This window comes from Taudactylus pleione, unplaced genomic scaffold, assembly GCF_031769625.1.
Source record: "Taudactylus pleione unplaced genomic scaffold, aTauple2 ptg000494l, whole genome shotgun sequence".
NCBI lineage: Eukaryota > Metazoa > Chordata > Amphibia > Anura > Myobatrachidae > Taudactylus > Taudactylus pleione.
Window position 1 is genome coordinate 1,900,107 of NW_028284896.1, and position 16,305 is coordinate 1,916,411.

Consider the following 16,305-nt stretch of genomic DNA (forward strand, 5'->3'; position numbering starts at 1 on the left):
TGCAAAGACCTGCTGGTGAACACACTGTCAGCTGAAGCGGAACGTGACACGTCAACGGCTCCTTCTTCATTTTCTCCCACAACTGGGGCTGCCAGGAAAAAACTTAGGTATCCTAAGCAACCCGCTGGCGGTGATGCAGGGCAGGCAGGACCAAGTTTGGACATCTGGTCCGGACTGAAGGACCTGGCAACAATTTCTGACATGTCTACTGTCACTGCATATGATACTGTCACCATTGACAGAATGGTGGAGGATTACATCGGTGACAGCATCCAAGTAGGCATGTCAGACAGTCCATACCTGTACTGGCAGGAAAAAGAGGCAATTTGGAGGCCCCTGTACAAGCTGGCTCTATTTTACCTGAGTTGCCCCCCCTCCAGTGTGTACTCCGAAAGAGTGTTTAGTGCAGCCGGGAACCTTGTCAGCGAAAGGCGTAGGAGGTTGCTTCCACAGAATGTGGAGAAGATGATGTTCATCAAAATGAATTATCAGCTCTTCCAGGGAGACCAGCCTCCAGAAGGTACAGAGGGACCTGTGGTGGTGGATTCAAGTGGGGACGAGTTAATACTTTGTGAGGATGAGGATGTACACACTGAAGAGGGTGAGGAATCGGTGGATGAGGAGGATGAGGATGACATCTTGCCTCCGTAGAGCCAGTTTGTGCAGGGACACATTAATTGCCAGCTTGTTTTGTGGGGGCCCAAACGAACCAATCATTTCAGCCACAGTTGTGTGGCAGACCCTGGCGCTGAAATGATTGATTTGTTAAAGTGTGCATGTCCTGTTTATACAACATAAGGGTGGGTGGGAGGGCCCAAGGACAATTCCATCTTGCACCTCTTTTTTTTCTTTGCATTATGTACAGTTTGGGGCCTAGTTTTTCTAACTGCCATCCTGTCTGCCACTGCAGTGTCACTCCTAGATGGGTCACGTGTTTGTGCCGCCCACTCGTGTCGCTTAGCATAGTCATCCAGCTACCTCGGTGCAACCTTTTGGACATGAAAACACTATTGTGAGGTGTGAGGTGTTCAGAATAGACTGGAAATGAGTGGAAATTAAGGTTATTGAGGTTAATAATAGCATAGGAGCAGAGAAACCAACAAATTCTGTGATTTTAGCTGTTTTTATGCTTTTTAAAAAAAAAATACAGATCCAAAACACAAAACCCAGAACCCAAAACACGGAAGGGTGGTTTTGGCAAAACCAATCCAGATCCAAAACACGAAGAAAGATCCAGATCCAAAACCAAAACACAAAACACGACAAGTGGCCGGTGCACACCCCTAATTACAACCCATACGCATGCGCAGATGTGCGAACATCGCTCGGAGCGAACGAGCGGCCGCTTACGAGCGGCTCTGAATCAGGCCCTGAGTTTAAAAGCGATGTTGCCCATAGCAACGAATCAGATTCTAGCTATTATCTTCTAGAAGGTGCTAGTTAACTGTTAAGTAGAATCTGATTGATTGCTATGGGCAACATCACTTTTAAAACTCACTGCTAAAAACTCTCACTTTAGTAAATTTACCCCTTAGTGTGTTGTCGTAACTTGACATGTGATTCTTTTGGTGCGTTCAATAAATACAAACCAGCCAGCGCTCTAATAAGCCGTAAGAGTAGGAAGATTCAGTAAAACCAGCCTAATACCTCCCCATACAGTCCAAATAAGTTATCAAAGTGGCCTATAGTATCAAGTCGTGATTGCAGCTTTGAGGGGATAACGTAGACAATGATGCATTTTGGCACTTTAATAATCCCTTAATCAAAGGTGAACTAGGATAAGGTCTTGGCCAACACACTACAAGAGGAGGAACCCCAAACCAAAGTAATTCTTTAACAGTATAAAAAAAATAAATATAGGTCTATCTAGTCTGCCGTTTGTGTATTTTAGGTTATAGTGTTATTTTTTTCTGATTATTTTCCAAGTCTTAACCATGGCCATGTATTGTTTTTCTGCAGGAGTCGGTGCTGCAGCAGTTGACAGGCTATTCCATTATATATCACCGGTTCTGCAAAATAATGTCTTCTCTCCAAGTTCAAAGTCTGATCCCTTCCTCTAGAAATGCAATTTTTTATAATGCACTCTTGAACAATATCAATTATATATTTGGATGTTTCTATACTGTCACATATGCCTCTACAGTCTAAGTTGTACAGGCTCACCTCTTGAAGGGCTTCCTTTGCTATGAAGCTCGTGCTGCATTTTAGTAGAACTAATTTTTTGGCCAAGTTTTCCATGTCTCTTTGGAGATGCAGTAAGAAAGAACCAAAGGTTTGGTTCTATTAGTGACCTATAAACACACCTACTCTCCTGGAAAGTTCTGGAGACAGCAAATTATGGGGGTTGGGTGCTCTACCAAACTTCTCAGATATTAGGACAGTTTCCCCCATACCACAGTGAATTAGACCACCCTGGTGCATGATGATGCGATTTGTGTTGAATCAAGTCATCATCGCCGCTCTTCCCACTTTTCAATGCCGCGAATGGTGGCATCGTGTAGAGGAGGCTAGAGCCACGATGATATGGTCACTGCCTCATGCCCCTCATAACTCCCAGAGGGGGCAGCTGAAATGACAGAAAGTATGACAATAATATGACAATAAGATCTCTCTCTTCCTGCTACTAAGCTGTAACTCCAAGCTTCTTAGTTGTGTTGGATGCGGAGCTCCTTGGCGCTGCTTTCAGCCATGCTGCAGACAGGTGACTGAGCCGGGTGTTCTGTAGGACCTGCAAGGACTCAGCAAGAGGTCCGACCTTTAACATGCGCTAACGCCTGTGCGACGTCTCTGCGCTTCTTTCTCCCTGGCGTTCCCCACGGACAGACTCAACCCTGAGACTCTCCATCAGTTTGCTGTGTGCAGTGCCTGTAAAGCTTGTGCAAGTACACTACACCACCACCGCTATAGTGAGGGGGCATAGTGCTAACATCCACTGGTACTTTTACCACTTAGACGCCTGGAGCACTACAACACCCAGTAATACTGATAAGCTCCAGGTTGCTTCTACACTGCTGTTATACCTGTTATATCCCTGTGTCTTATGCTAATTGCTGTACTACCTGGCTGAATAAACCTAAGAACTGGATAAGCTGTGCCACACGTGGACTAACCGCTACTTGCACCAAACAACTCCGCAATCACATCTAACATCACATATACTCTAGCCAAGTGTATTTTTTATTCTGGTTGGTGATCTGTCTGGAATAAATAAATATATATATATATATATATATATATATTATCATTTCGTCGCACTCCGCATTGCCAGGCTACTCTGCCAATAGGTTATGGGACCAGGACGCAGTCCTGCAGCCTTACATTAATAGGTCATGGTCACTATGCACCAACTCTGCTAACATGCTGTTGCTAACACTAGATCATCAGTCTTTCTACACTCTGCTTTTTTTTTTTTTTCATGTCACATGAGTTTTTTCCCAGATCCCTCCCTGCCAGTCGGTATTGGCACATGCGCAGCATGCTCATCCTGCTCGCTGTGTCCATACCCGTAAGAAAAGTAATAATGGTAGCTGTCACCTTGCTTCAAACTCTTCATTGAGACAGGGCTTCCTTGCAAACTCTGTCCAAGCCCCAGAAGTTTGATAAATTCTTGTGAAAATAATAATTAATACAGTGCGAGTTTTGATGCAATTATCACCTCACAACTGCATAAAAAATGTGGATTGTGATAAATATGCATCTAATGGGCATATGTATCAAAGCTTGATGTGAGATAAATTTGTGAGATATATATCACCAACCAATCAGCTCCAAACTATCATTTCTTAAACACAGCCTGCAAAATGTAAGTTAGAAGCTGATTGGTTGGTGATATATATCTCACAATTTTATCTCACATCAAGCTTTGATACATATGCCCCTAAATCTCTGAGCATTTGTTTTGCCCTCTCCAGGGTATCGAGTCAACCCAGTTTGTCAACTACAAAAAGACATTCCTACTTAGACTGCAAGTAATATCACTAATGAACAGATGATCCATCACTGATTCCGTAGGCTCTCCATTATCAGCCCACCCTTCATCTGAGCTTATACCATCAGCCGCAATGCTCTGTCTCTTGTCCTTTAGCCAAACCTTTATCCATTACATTATATTTTGAGTCAAATCCAAGGATTTTAATTTTATGAATTATTATTATTTTTTTAAATACTGTATCAAATGCCTCGGTAGAAAAAAAAAAAGTAGCCTATATCAACTAATCCAGCCTCACTGATGCCGTAGTTACTGATCCAAAATGTTTGAGCCAGGGGTGTCCTCCCCCAGGTCTAGCATACTTTTCCTTAGGGGCACAGAGAGGAAGGGTGGGTGCAAATTATTGGTTTCCTGTTCAAAAGAGCCACAGCCATGTGTAACACCACATTGGGGTAAAGCTGCGTCTACTGATGGGGCCTAAAAATCACAATATGGTGTGGTCACTCCGCAACGGCGTCTGATAATTCTCACGACGGCCTCTGAGTGGTGCTCTCCTCACGCCTTCTCCTGCTCCCCTCTCTCTGTTTATCATAATGGGAAATTCGCAGAGAAGGAACCTTGGCTAATGTCACTTTTAAGAACATTAACTGCTACCATAAGAGTTTCATCTCGCTCCATTTTGACCCCTTTTTGTTTTCAGGGGAATTTTTTTTTTGTGTCATTCATATTGTAACCAAGATGGCTGCCTCAATGTCTTTCTAAGGTAAAAATGGATTCAATAAAGAGATAAACGTTCACTGCAATGACATTCTCTCGCTACATTAAATGGTTTCTCGAGCTAGGAAAAGTTTTTCCTAGAGGACTTTGTGGTACAAAAAAAGATGTTGTGCCTTAATGTGGCTCAGCTCAGCTCTCCCCGCTGCCTCCATACCTGTCTCTCATTAACAGAACGGAGGAACAGCAAGTGCCATGAGAGATACACTGACCCCTCCGGCGGTAAGAGGCTTATGTTTTATTAACCAACCACACTGACACTAGTTGTACTGTATTACATGCATTTCAACGCCTCTGTGTTCTGAAACTATCAAAGCTTTGCACTTGTTGTAACACACAATTTCCAATCTCTAGAGATAAAGTTAAGTGTCATTTAGTGAGGTGACTGGATCTCCTTGTTATTACTGCAGGATGGGTAGAGGAATATGTCATTCTGTATAGCTATAAATGCAGCGGAATCAGCCCTACCTACATTATTTTTACCTTTTATTTACATTGAAATAGAGCGACCATTTTCCTCAGCCCCATTTTTTTTCCCCACATCAATCCTTGCGACAGTGGAGCTCCGCTATCTTATTTCCCTGCCCCAGGCTCACAAATGCAACAGAGCCAATTTAATCACAAAACAATTAACCTACCAGTGGGATTTTGAACTGTGGGAAGAAGTCTTAAGAAACGTGGGGAGAACATGCAGACTCCATGCAGTTAGTATCATGGCTGAAGTCCAATCTAGGGGCCCAGTACCGCCCAGGACAACTTGACAGAGGTGACCCCTGCCCTGATTGTGAATATCGGGCGCCCTGTGCAGACGCCGACCGTGCCACCAAAGGAGGCTTAGCCCCACCCTGGCACTAAAATGCAGTAATACGTAGAGGGAAAATATAATGAATAACTCAATTATAAATTCATTGATTAAATGCATTTACAAGCCAACCTGGCTATAGTGCCAAAACATATTCTCCAACAGTGGCTGTTAATTGTGGGGATGTTTTATGAGATGGGTGTTCTGATTTTTAATTTATTAGGCACTTATAGACATAATATTCTGTGTTAAGGATCACTGTGTAGCATCATTAATTTGTGGTGATTCATTATATATTATAATGAATTTAATATGATGGTGAATCTTCTCATTTGTAATTAGTTGTGGTTGTTTCATTCCTTTCCAAATACCTAGACCGCGACCTTTGACCTTGTGCGTAAATTGCACCCTGCTTCTAGTATCGCATGTATTAGGCAGCCAATCAACTGGGCTGGGGCTTGATGATTTCAGACATACCCCAGCCCCAATCAGTGTCTGGGAGGAGGGAGACAATGCATTGGGATAATAACCCGCTTCTGCTCCTCACAAGTTTGGCCAAATTGGTCACAGGGCCAGTCGCACGGCACTTGGATGGGGGCTATGGACATGTAATGGCAACGCATTAGCAAAAATACACCTGCAGTAGATATGCACTGAAGGGAAAAACATGATCATTGGTGCCAAAACGGGGGTGCCTCCAGTGCCCTCCCCAATTAATTTAAATTTCTCATGGCGGCCCTGGACAGAATTATTTAAATGAGATAAAGTAGCACAGAGGGCACATTTACAATCGCTCATTTACATAGACGTTCTCTGTTTGGCGGGGTGGCGCACAGTTCTTTTACCCCCCTAAAAGGAATTAAATTTTTTGTCGCCTGAGGTCCCAGATATTGGGTTTCTGCCCAATACTAATGAGACACATTTTGTACCATCCAATTGTACTCCTGCAGAAAAGCCTATTTTTAGGTGAACGTAATGTAATATATGTAATAAATGCTGTAGTTACGAAAAAACTCACTGTGTAATAATGATAGTCCCGATGTTTGCTTCCTTTTCAGCCATATATGAAGCTGGGGCGCTAATAGGAGAAGAATAGAAGCAGTTAAATTATGAATATTATTGTGGTAGCGGGTTTAAAGCATATCAACACACTCTGCCCCAATAGCAACATCTGTGTATGATAATGATAATACAGCATTATTATTCCAAAGTTCCGAACCACAGCAATGGTTTCAGACTTCCGAAGACAGCTGGGAAGCTGTTAATGAAATGTGAGGTGTGACACAGAGTGGTCCTCAGAGGTATGGGGCCCGGAGTGCCTCCCTGAGGTGTGACACAGAGTTGCCCTCAGAGGTATGGGGCCCAGTGTGCCTACCTGAGGTGTGACACAGAATGGTCCTCAGGGGTATGGGGCCCGGTGTGCCTACCTAAGGTGTGACACAGAGTTGATCTCAGAGGTATGGCCATATGGGGCCCGGTGTGCCTACCTGAGGTGTGACACAGAGTTGCCCTCAAGGTATGGGGCCCGGTGTGCCTCTCTGAGGTGTGACACAGAGTGGTCCTCAGAGGTATGGGGCCCAGTGTGCCTACCTGAGGTGTGACACAGAGTGGTTCTCAGAGGTCTGGGGCCCGGAGTGCCTCCCTGAGGTGTGACACAGAGTGATCCTCAGAGGTAATAGGCCCGGTGGGTCTACCTTAGGTGCGACACAGAGTGATCCTCAGAGGTATGGGGCCCGGTGTGCTTACCTGAGGTGTGACACAGAGTGATCCTCAGGGGTAATAGGCCCGATGTGCCTACCTGAGGTGTCTGACGCAGAGTTATACTCAGAGGTAATAGACCTGGTGTTCCCACCTGAGGTGTGACACAGAGTGGTCCTCAGAGGTATGGAGGCCCAGTGTGCCTCCCTGATGTGTGACACAGTGTGGTTCTCGGAGGTATGGGGCCCGGCGTGCCTCCCTGAGGTGACAGAATGGCCCTCTGGGGTATGGGGCCTGGTGATCCTCCCTGAGGTGTGACACAGAGTGGTCCTCAGTGGTATAGGACCAGGTGTGCCTACCCAAGGTGTGACAGAGTGGTCCTCAGAAGTATGGGGCCTGATGTGCCTCCCTGATGTGTGACAGAGTAGTCCTCAGAGGTATGGGGACCGCTATGCCTACCTGCTCCCATCGTCACCATCTGGCAGAGTGCCAGAGTCTGTGCTAAGTCCTATTCTGCATCATCTTATGTAGATGACCTCGGAAAGATGGCTCCTAATATGTTTACTTGGCCCTTTGTTTCCTTTATATACTACTGACTCAAGGGCGCATCCCAAATCATCAGTGTTGCCATTGGCAGTATATTGGATGTAAATTAATCTGTAAATTGAATTGTAAACTACCACACAATACATATGTAATGGATCCATATGTAGCTTAGCTTCCTTCCTGTTCCTCTCTGGTTGTATAGTGCGATACTTGTGGTAAGTTGTTTTTTAGTAGGGGCAATAGTACAGCAGTCTGTCAGCTGCGCTACAGGACACTCTGTAGCACAAGTGGTGTCGCCCATAGCAACGAATCAGATCATGCATATTCTTTATTAGTACAATTTAGAAAATGAACTCAAACATCAGGTTGCTATTGGTAACACCAACCTTTTCTACACAGTAGAACCCTCTTAGGGTCACATTACCTCATACTGTATGCATGGTCCCTATTAGCCTTTACAGTACCTTCCTGACATTGAGCATTACGTCAAAGCTTGCTGTCTACAAGCGTCGCTAAACCCATCTCTATTAAGCCGCGACCTCATTTTGCCCAATTTACTTTGTGTGTAGTCTGCTCACTCTTGCTTAACAAATGTATAACCTTGCGTTTATCTGAATTAAATCTCATCTGCCATTTACCTGCTCAAGCCTGCAGTTTACTCAAGTAGGTCTGCAGCGAAATGATATCCCGCTGGTCGTACATAATTTACACAGCTGTCTGTGGAGACAGAGACTTTGGTCTTTGTGCTACCTTCAGGTCATTAAGTAAAATCAGCAGCCCCATTACCAAATTTTCAAGGCCTGTCGCTTACATCTTCAACAAACCCTGAAAACATGTATATTCCATTTATATTAGCTCTCGCTGCCTGACTTCCAAGCAATTCTCAGCTGAGAATATTCCTCCCATTAATGTGATTCTTTTACATCGTACATGGTGTTTTCTTTGGGCCCTGGTATACAAGCTTAGCCTGGGCCTTTGACATCTCATAAATAGCATGTATAGCAATTGCAGACACCGTGCCCCGTGCACCTGTCTCGTCCAATGAAAGGTTGACGGCACTGTCTCCCTTTCTGGTATGTCTCTTGTCTGAGACTAATTCCCTTTCCTCCTGCCTGCCACCTTCACTCCTGTCTCCCAGTTTGTCTTTTTGTTATTTTTGTTTGTCCGATGTTCTTTCTTGTATACCTTCTCCTTGCCCACCCCTTGTCGTCCATGTCGTCTGCCATTTCCTCCCCCAGTTCCACTACATTGTTTTCTGCGACTGCAAATGCACCAGGAACCTGTGAAAAGACTTTCTTGTTCTGAATTCCCACATGATCATTGTGCAGCAATGCTAAGCAGTCTATACGTGGGAAAGAGACAGGCAGACCTCATCTTGTAAAATATGTGGGGGGCTGCAGTTTGGCCCCACTGCCCCCCCGGGTTGGATTGTGGTTACTGACACGGGCCCTCATTTATCAACTATGCATAACCCCTTTAGGGCTCACTAAATACCAGTAAATTTTTCATTTGTATCACGGTGATAATAATTGAAAAATTTCAATGGTGTTTAATATCGTTGATAAATGGGGGCCATTGTTTGGCCACATAGCATCCAAATGAGCATTCTGTGCCACTGTCAAGGAATTAGAGACGTGCGGTTCGGTTCTCCAGAAATGCGAATCCACCTGAATTTCATGAATCCGGACAGATCCAACTCACGGCTCTAATCTCCTTAGGAGATCCGGATAAATCCAACTCGCGGTTCTGATCTTCTAGCTTTTCGGAATTTGGATTTTAAATCCGAATTTCGGGTTGCATAAATTACATGATTTTAGCTATTTTTTAATTTTTTTTATAATATATATTTTAAAAAAAATCTAAAACAAAAAACAAAACCACAACACGGGGGTCAGTGCACATATCTACTAGGAATTCTTGTTATCCTTTATGTGGTAAATTTATCTTTTTGTTTTTGTACTCTTATGAATATATTATTTCCTACCCAGCAATATGATGTGCAAGAAGCAGACAGCGCCACAGTCAGGGTGGCCGAGAGAGGGCAAAAGGTTCAACAGCCCCTGGCCCACAGCTGAAACCCATCTGCCCATCTCCAAGCTTTGTGTACATGGCCAGGCAGGTGTGGGCAGCCTTCAATAGACACAAAGCCTCCACCTAACTGGGGCCCGTGGGCACAGATGCTTATATTGCTGCCTGACACACATTGCTCAGCCACAGGTTCCATTGAGACCACAGCACTATCGGTATGTGGTATCTATGTTCTTCCTGTGATTGCGTTGATTTCCTCAAAGTGCTGTAAAATAATGACCTTTCTGTAAGTCCTCTGTAACCTACAGCAGATGAAGGGAAGGACATTATTCCGAGAAGGAACACAAATAAGCTGCCCTTCAGACGGCTCGGGATTTTGTCGGTCGGCATTTTCAACCGCCGGCATCCTGACTACGTCCCCTTCAGATCCTTATATGTGACGGAAGTCAGTCTTTTAGCTCTTTTAATTGACTTCAGCAGTGTAAGCACCAGATCAATAAGTACCTTGATTTTCTGGAAGGGAGTCAGCCAGTAGCATCATTTGATGGAAGTCACTCAGCAGACTCCTCCATTTTATTGAAACCAATTACTAAGCACTTCCATGTAATGGTTGTCAGTCAGTAAGCACTTCAAATGGAAGGTGGCGAGTGAGTAAATGCCGTCATTTGACTACTTCATCCCCCTGTAACAGGTCAGCTTAGCAGAAAAAATCTTGAACAGCAATACTAAATTGGGTCTGTAACATTGTGTTTGATATAGGGTTTGGCCAACATTTCCCCTATCCCTATCAATTAATAAAATTATGCTGGGTTTCTATGGGGTCTATTTACTAAGCTTTGTTAGGAGATATAGTGAATGGAGATAAGGTACCAGCCAATCAGTTCCTAATTGTCATTTTTCAAACACAGCCTGCGAGATGGCAGTTAGGAGCTGATTGGCTGGTATCTTATTTCCGTTCACTTTATCTCCTAACAAAGCTTAGAAAATATACCCCTAAATGTGTATATGGTTCAAATCAGTTCCATTTTCACACAACTACAGTATGTTCGAATGCTAGCCTTATGTGTATATGGGTAGGTGTCTGGGGCTCTCCAACGTGTTTCGGCACAGGTGCCTTCTTCAAGGAGGTGTGTCTGGGGCTCTCCAATGCATTTCGGCACAGGTGCCTTCTTCAAGGAGGTGGGTCCTACCCATCTTGAACCCACCTGCATCTACATCCGCCCCAATCCGGGCACTTGAATGGCAGCAGCGGCGCTTAACCGGACGCTGGTCCCCACTCACACCAGCCCCAGCCTCTGCCAAACGAAAGCGCTGCACGCGCTCATCACACCACCGCACGCAGCACAGGTTTCACCTGCACTGCATCCATGGACGTGAGCCACTGAAACAGTGCACGTCCCCCACCGCGGCATCATACTGGACTTTGAGAAGAACTGATCCCACACCAATGGACCTGGGCACAAACTGGTAGGTCAACACCCATTCTCCTCACCAGTGCGGGACGCCGCAAAGTGGGAGCACCCCTGATCACCTCCAACAGGGCATTCCAGTTCAGAAGTCTGTCGACCATAGGTCCAGCAGGGAAGCATGCAGTAGTCAGGACCGCATGTCAAGGAGCCCCCTGAAAGGGTTGACCCTACTCCCCACACTGTGGATACGCCCTGTCACCCCAAATCACCAACAACTGGGCAGTGTGTGCTGCCACGAACCATCTAAGAGACATTTATCTTCCAGGAGCACACACAGATACAAATAAACGTATTTGTTTCTTCCACCACCCATCCAGCCTCCAGTATTTCTGTTCTACAACAACACATCCACCACAACACACAGCCATCTGCTCCCCCCAACCTCCCCCCGTTTTTTCCCTCCTCCCTCTCCCCACCAATACGCACACACAACCAAGGAGCGCACGTACCCTCCAATCTTACCATATCTATCCAATAGTAGGATCAGGTACCCCTACTGTACGGTGCAGCACCATCCACACCTGGACCCCCCTCTCTCTCTCTCTCTCCCCCCTCTCTCCCTTTTTTTGTCCTCACACCTTCCCCCCTCCATCATCCAACCCCCTATATCCCACAACACCACCACCACCCCGAAGCGCAACCCAAAACCCAGTATTACCAACTATTAATGTGGTAAATGACTATACTAGCTGCAAACGTCTGTTTTTTAAAGGAATATCTACATAGGTGTATAGAGGCCCATTTCCAGCAACCATCACTCCAGTGTTCTAATGGTACATTATGTTTGCTAACCACGTTAGAAGACTAATGGATGATTAGAAAACCCTTGAAAACCCTTGTGCAAATATGTTAACACAGCTGAAAATGGGTTTGCTCGTTAGAGAAGCTACAAAACTGGCCTTCCTTTGAGCTGGTTGAATATCTGGAGGATCACATTTGTGGGTTCGATGATACTCTCCAAATGGCCAGAAAAAGAGAACTTTCATGTGAAACTCGCCAGTCTATTCTTGTTCTTATAAATGAAGGCTATTCCATGCGAGAAGTTGCCAAGAAACTGAACATTTCCTACAACGGTGTGTACTACTCCCTTCAGAGAACAGCACAAACAGGCTCTAACCAGAGTATAAAGAGAAGTGGGAGGCCCTGATGCATAACTGTGCAAGAAGACAAGTACATTAGCATCTCTAGTTTCAGAAATAGACGCCTCACAAGTCCTCAACTGGCAGCTTCATTAAATGGTACCCGCAAAACACCAGTGTCAATGTCTACAGTAAAGAGGCGACTCTGGGATGCTGGCCTTCTAGGCAGAGTGACCAAGAAAAAGCCATATCTGAAACTGGCCAATTAAAGGAAAACATTAATATGGGCAAAAGTACACAGACATTGGACTGAGGAAGATTGGAAAAAAGTGTTATGGACAGAAGAATCGAAGTTTGAGGTGTTTGGATCACACAGTAGAACATTTGTGAGTCGCAGAACAAGTGAAAAGATGCTGGAAAAGTGCCTGACGCCATCTGTCAAGCATGGTGGAGGTAATGTGATGGTCTGGGGCTGCTTTGCTGCTGGTAAAGTGGGAGATTTGTACAAGGTAAAAGGGATTTTGAATAAGGAAGGCTATCACTCCATTTTGCAACTCCATGCCATACCCTGTGGACAGCGCTTGATTGGAGTCAATTTCCTCCTCCAACAGGACAATGACCCAAAGCACACCTCCAAATTATGCAAGAACTATTTAGGGAAGAAGCAGGCAGCTGGTATTCTGTCTGTAATGGAGTGGCCAGCGCAGTCACCAGATCTCAACCCCATTGAGCTGTTGTGGGAGCAGCTTGACCATATGGTACACAAGAAGTGCCCATCAAGCCAATCCAACTTGTGGGAGGTGCTTCAGGAAGCGTGGGGTGAAATTTCTTCAGATTACCTCAACAAATTAACAGCTAGAATGCCAAAGGTCTGCAATGCTGTAATTGCTGCAACAGGAGCATTCTTTGACGAAAGCAAAGTTTGAAGGATAAAATTATTATTTAAAATAAAAATCATTACTTAAAATAAAAATCATTACTTCTAACCTTGCCAATGTCTTGACTATATGTTTTATTCATTTTGCAACTCATTTGATGAATACAAGTCAGTTTTCATGTAAAACACGAAATTGTCTGGTGACCCCAAACTTTTGAACTGTAGTGTGTGTGTGTGTATATACGTGTATATATATATATATATATATATATATATACACGTATATACACACACACACACTACAGTTCAAAAGTTTGGGGTCTCCAGTGTGGCTTAATTTTTTGTATGCCTATAAACTTGAGGCCTGTAGGATCTCTATTGTGTGCTTCCAGGAATCCCTTCTTAATGTTGTGTGTATATACGTGTATATATATATATATATATATATATATATACACACAACATTAAGAAGGGATTCCTGGAAGCACACAATAGAGATCCTACAGGCCTCAAGTTTATAGGCATACAAAAAATTAAGCCACACTGGAGAGTAGGAAATTTAGTAGACTCATTAAAAAGAAATGAGACAAGATGGATCTATACTCTCAAAACCCTCCAACCGTTAGGCCTTAATGTAGACGTCGAGTTAAATGTATTCTTATAAAATATATAGTCTTCATGGGGTCATCTCCCTTCCTTTTTTTCCATCTTGCTTTATGTGTCTTTTTTCTTTTTACATTCTTGAATTTTTTATTTTTATTATTCATTTTAATGTATATATATATTTATTTATTTTTTATTTTTATCTTTTCATTTATGCACAACTGAACCAGAATACTGAATATCAGGACAGGAGCTTACCGCTCTTTTTTGGAACACTTCCGTTTACGTTTTAAATTTTTTTTTATTTTTTAATAAAGTTTTCTATATAAAAGGAAGCAGTTTTTTGAAGCAACCTTATCCTTGAAAAAGTACCAAAGGCAGGTATGAAACGCGTTGGAAAAACTAAAGAAAGGGGAGGAAGAAGCGGACACTACTGGCGAACCAGCTGTCATCAATCCCGCAGATCAGTGACGTCATTCTCGGCCACTGTGTACAGTCGCCCCTAACCCACTACAACCAAGTGTGTGTCCCTTCGTTAACAAGCACGGCGAAGACAGACAGACAGCACTTGCAACAAAGAAAAGGTAGGGACAGTGTAGGTTAATCGTTCCATACCAGGACATTTACCAACAGTACCTGGACCATAAACATTTACTGGTATCAGATGTGCATATTTATTTTCATATTTATTTTTATTTTATTTTCATTTTATTTCTTTATTAATTTGTATTACTTTCAACTTTTTATTGTTTGTCTCTTTTCCCCACTACTTTCATTCTCACCTTTTCCCTACCCCAAAACATGAGCGCTCGTTTCAACCAATTTTTTACATAGCATTTCAGGTTATAAATACTGTAAAAGTGCTTTACTGTCAGCATAAATCTATAAACAAAAATAACAAAAGCCTTGCCCCTCACTTCTTCGCCCCTGACTAACCTTGGGCAGCTAGTCTGCAAATAAAGTCCAAAGTCTCTCTCTGCTTCCTGCAGAGTCTATCACGGACTCCGGCCTGGCTTTCACAGAAAGTTTCTCTTGTGTTCCTCCCTACCTCCTGCAGATATGGACACTGGCTTCCTTAGCCTGCAGCTTAGCTACTTTAGACGTCACACAGTCTGAGGTTTGTGGTCCTTCCTGCCTCCTACAGGCCTCGACTCAGGCCTCCTAGCCCCCAATGGCTTGGCTTAGCTTCACTGGGCTCTCTGGCTGCCACATTCCCAATTAGACTGTCTCCAACAGCAGCTTGACTGGTCTGCCTTCTCATCAGCCCACACCTGGACTCTCTCCACAAGGCAGCCCCTAGGTGTGGCAAAACTTAGTTTAATATCAATCAACAATCACCCGTGAGAAAACAGAGTTCCTTTCAAATGAGATCAAGGCAGCAAACAATAGGCCAGCTCAGCTTTTCCGTACAGTGGAGATGCTTTGCAAACCAGCATGCCTGCAGCATGATGAAACCCTCTCCCAGTCAAGATGCAATGAGTTTGCAAAATTCTTTGCAGATAAAGTATCCTCCATCCAGGCTGGAATCCCCACAGTGCCATCAAAGGAGTGCCAAACTACCAAGCCTGCCAAGGTAAGCCACCTGTCTCCCTGGAACAGCTTTGACATAATGGATGTAAAAGACATTGCTAAAATTATCAGAATGTTGCGACCCACCACCTGTGATCTGGACCCTGCCTCAACCAAGCTTCTCATAGGGTGTATAGACATTATTGGCCCTGTAATTGCAAAAATAGTTCAATGCTCTTTGCAAAAAGCCATTTTTCCAGAACCACTAAAGGCAGCAATTGTTAGACCACTTCTTAAAAAACCTATTTTAGACCCCGACTGCATGACCAACTATAGACCAGTATCAAACCTTCCTTTTCTAGGAAAGGTCATTGAGAAAGTGGTGGCAATGCAACTGGAAACCCACATGATATTTATGATCCATTCCAGTCAGGATTCAGGAGAAGACAGCACTGAAACAGCCCTGGTATGTGTGCTTAGTGATCTTCTGATGGCAAGAGACAGAGGTGATTGTTCAATCTTAATCCTTCTGGATCTCTCAGCAGCATTTGATACTGTGGACCATGGGATTCTAATTGAGCACCAGAAAAATTTCTGTGGACTGGATGGCACAGTCCTTAGATGGTTCAAATCATTTCTCACTGGCAGGTCACAGAGAGTTTCTTCTGGAGTAAACTCTTCATCACCAGTGTCACTTCCATGCGGTGTCCCACAAGGTTCTATACTATCTCCCATGCTTTTTGCAGTATACATGCTACCATTGGGTGAAATAATCAGACGTCATGGCCTGGTCTACCACTGCTATGCAGATGATACACAACTGTACCTGTCCTTTGCTCCAGGTACAAAGGACCCAATAACAACCCTAAATGACTGCCTAGCTGAGTTTCAGGAGTGGATGAGTGCCAGTTGGCTGCCACTGAACCCTGATAAAACAGAGGTTCTTATGATAGGTCACAGGACAGGGCTACAGCATAGCCAACCAACAGGAC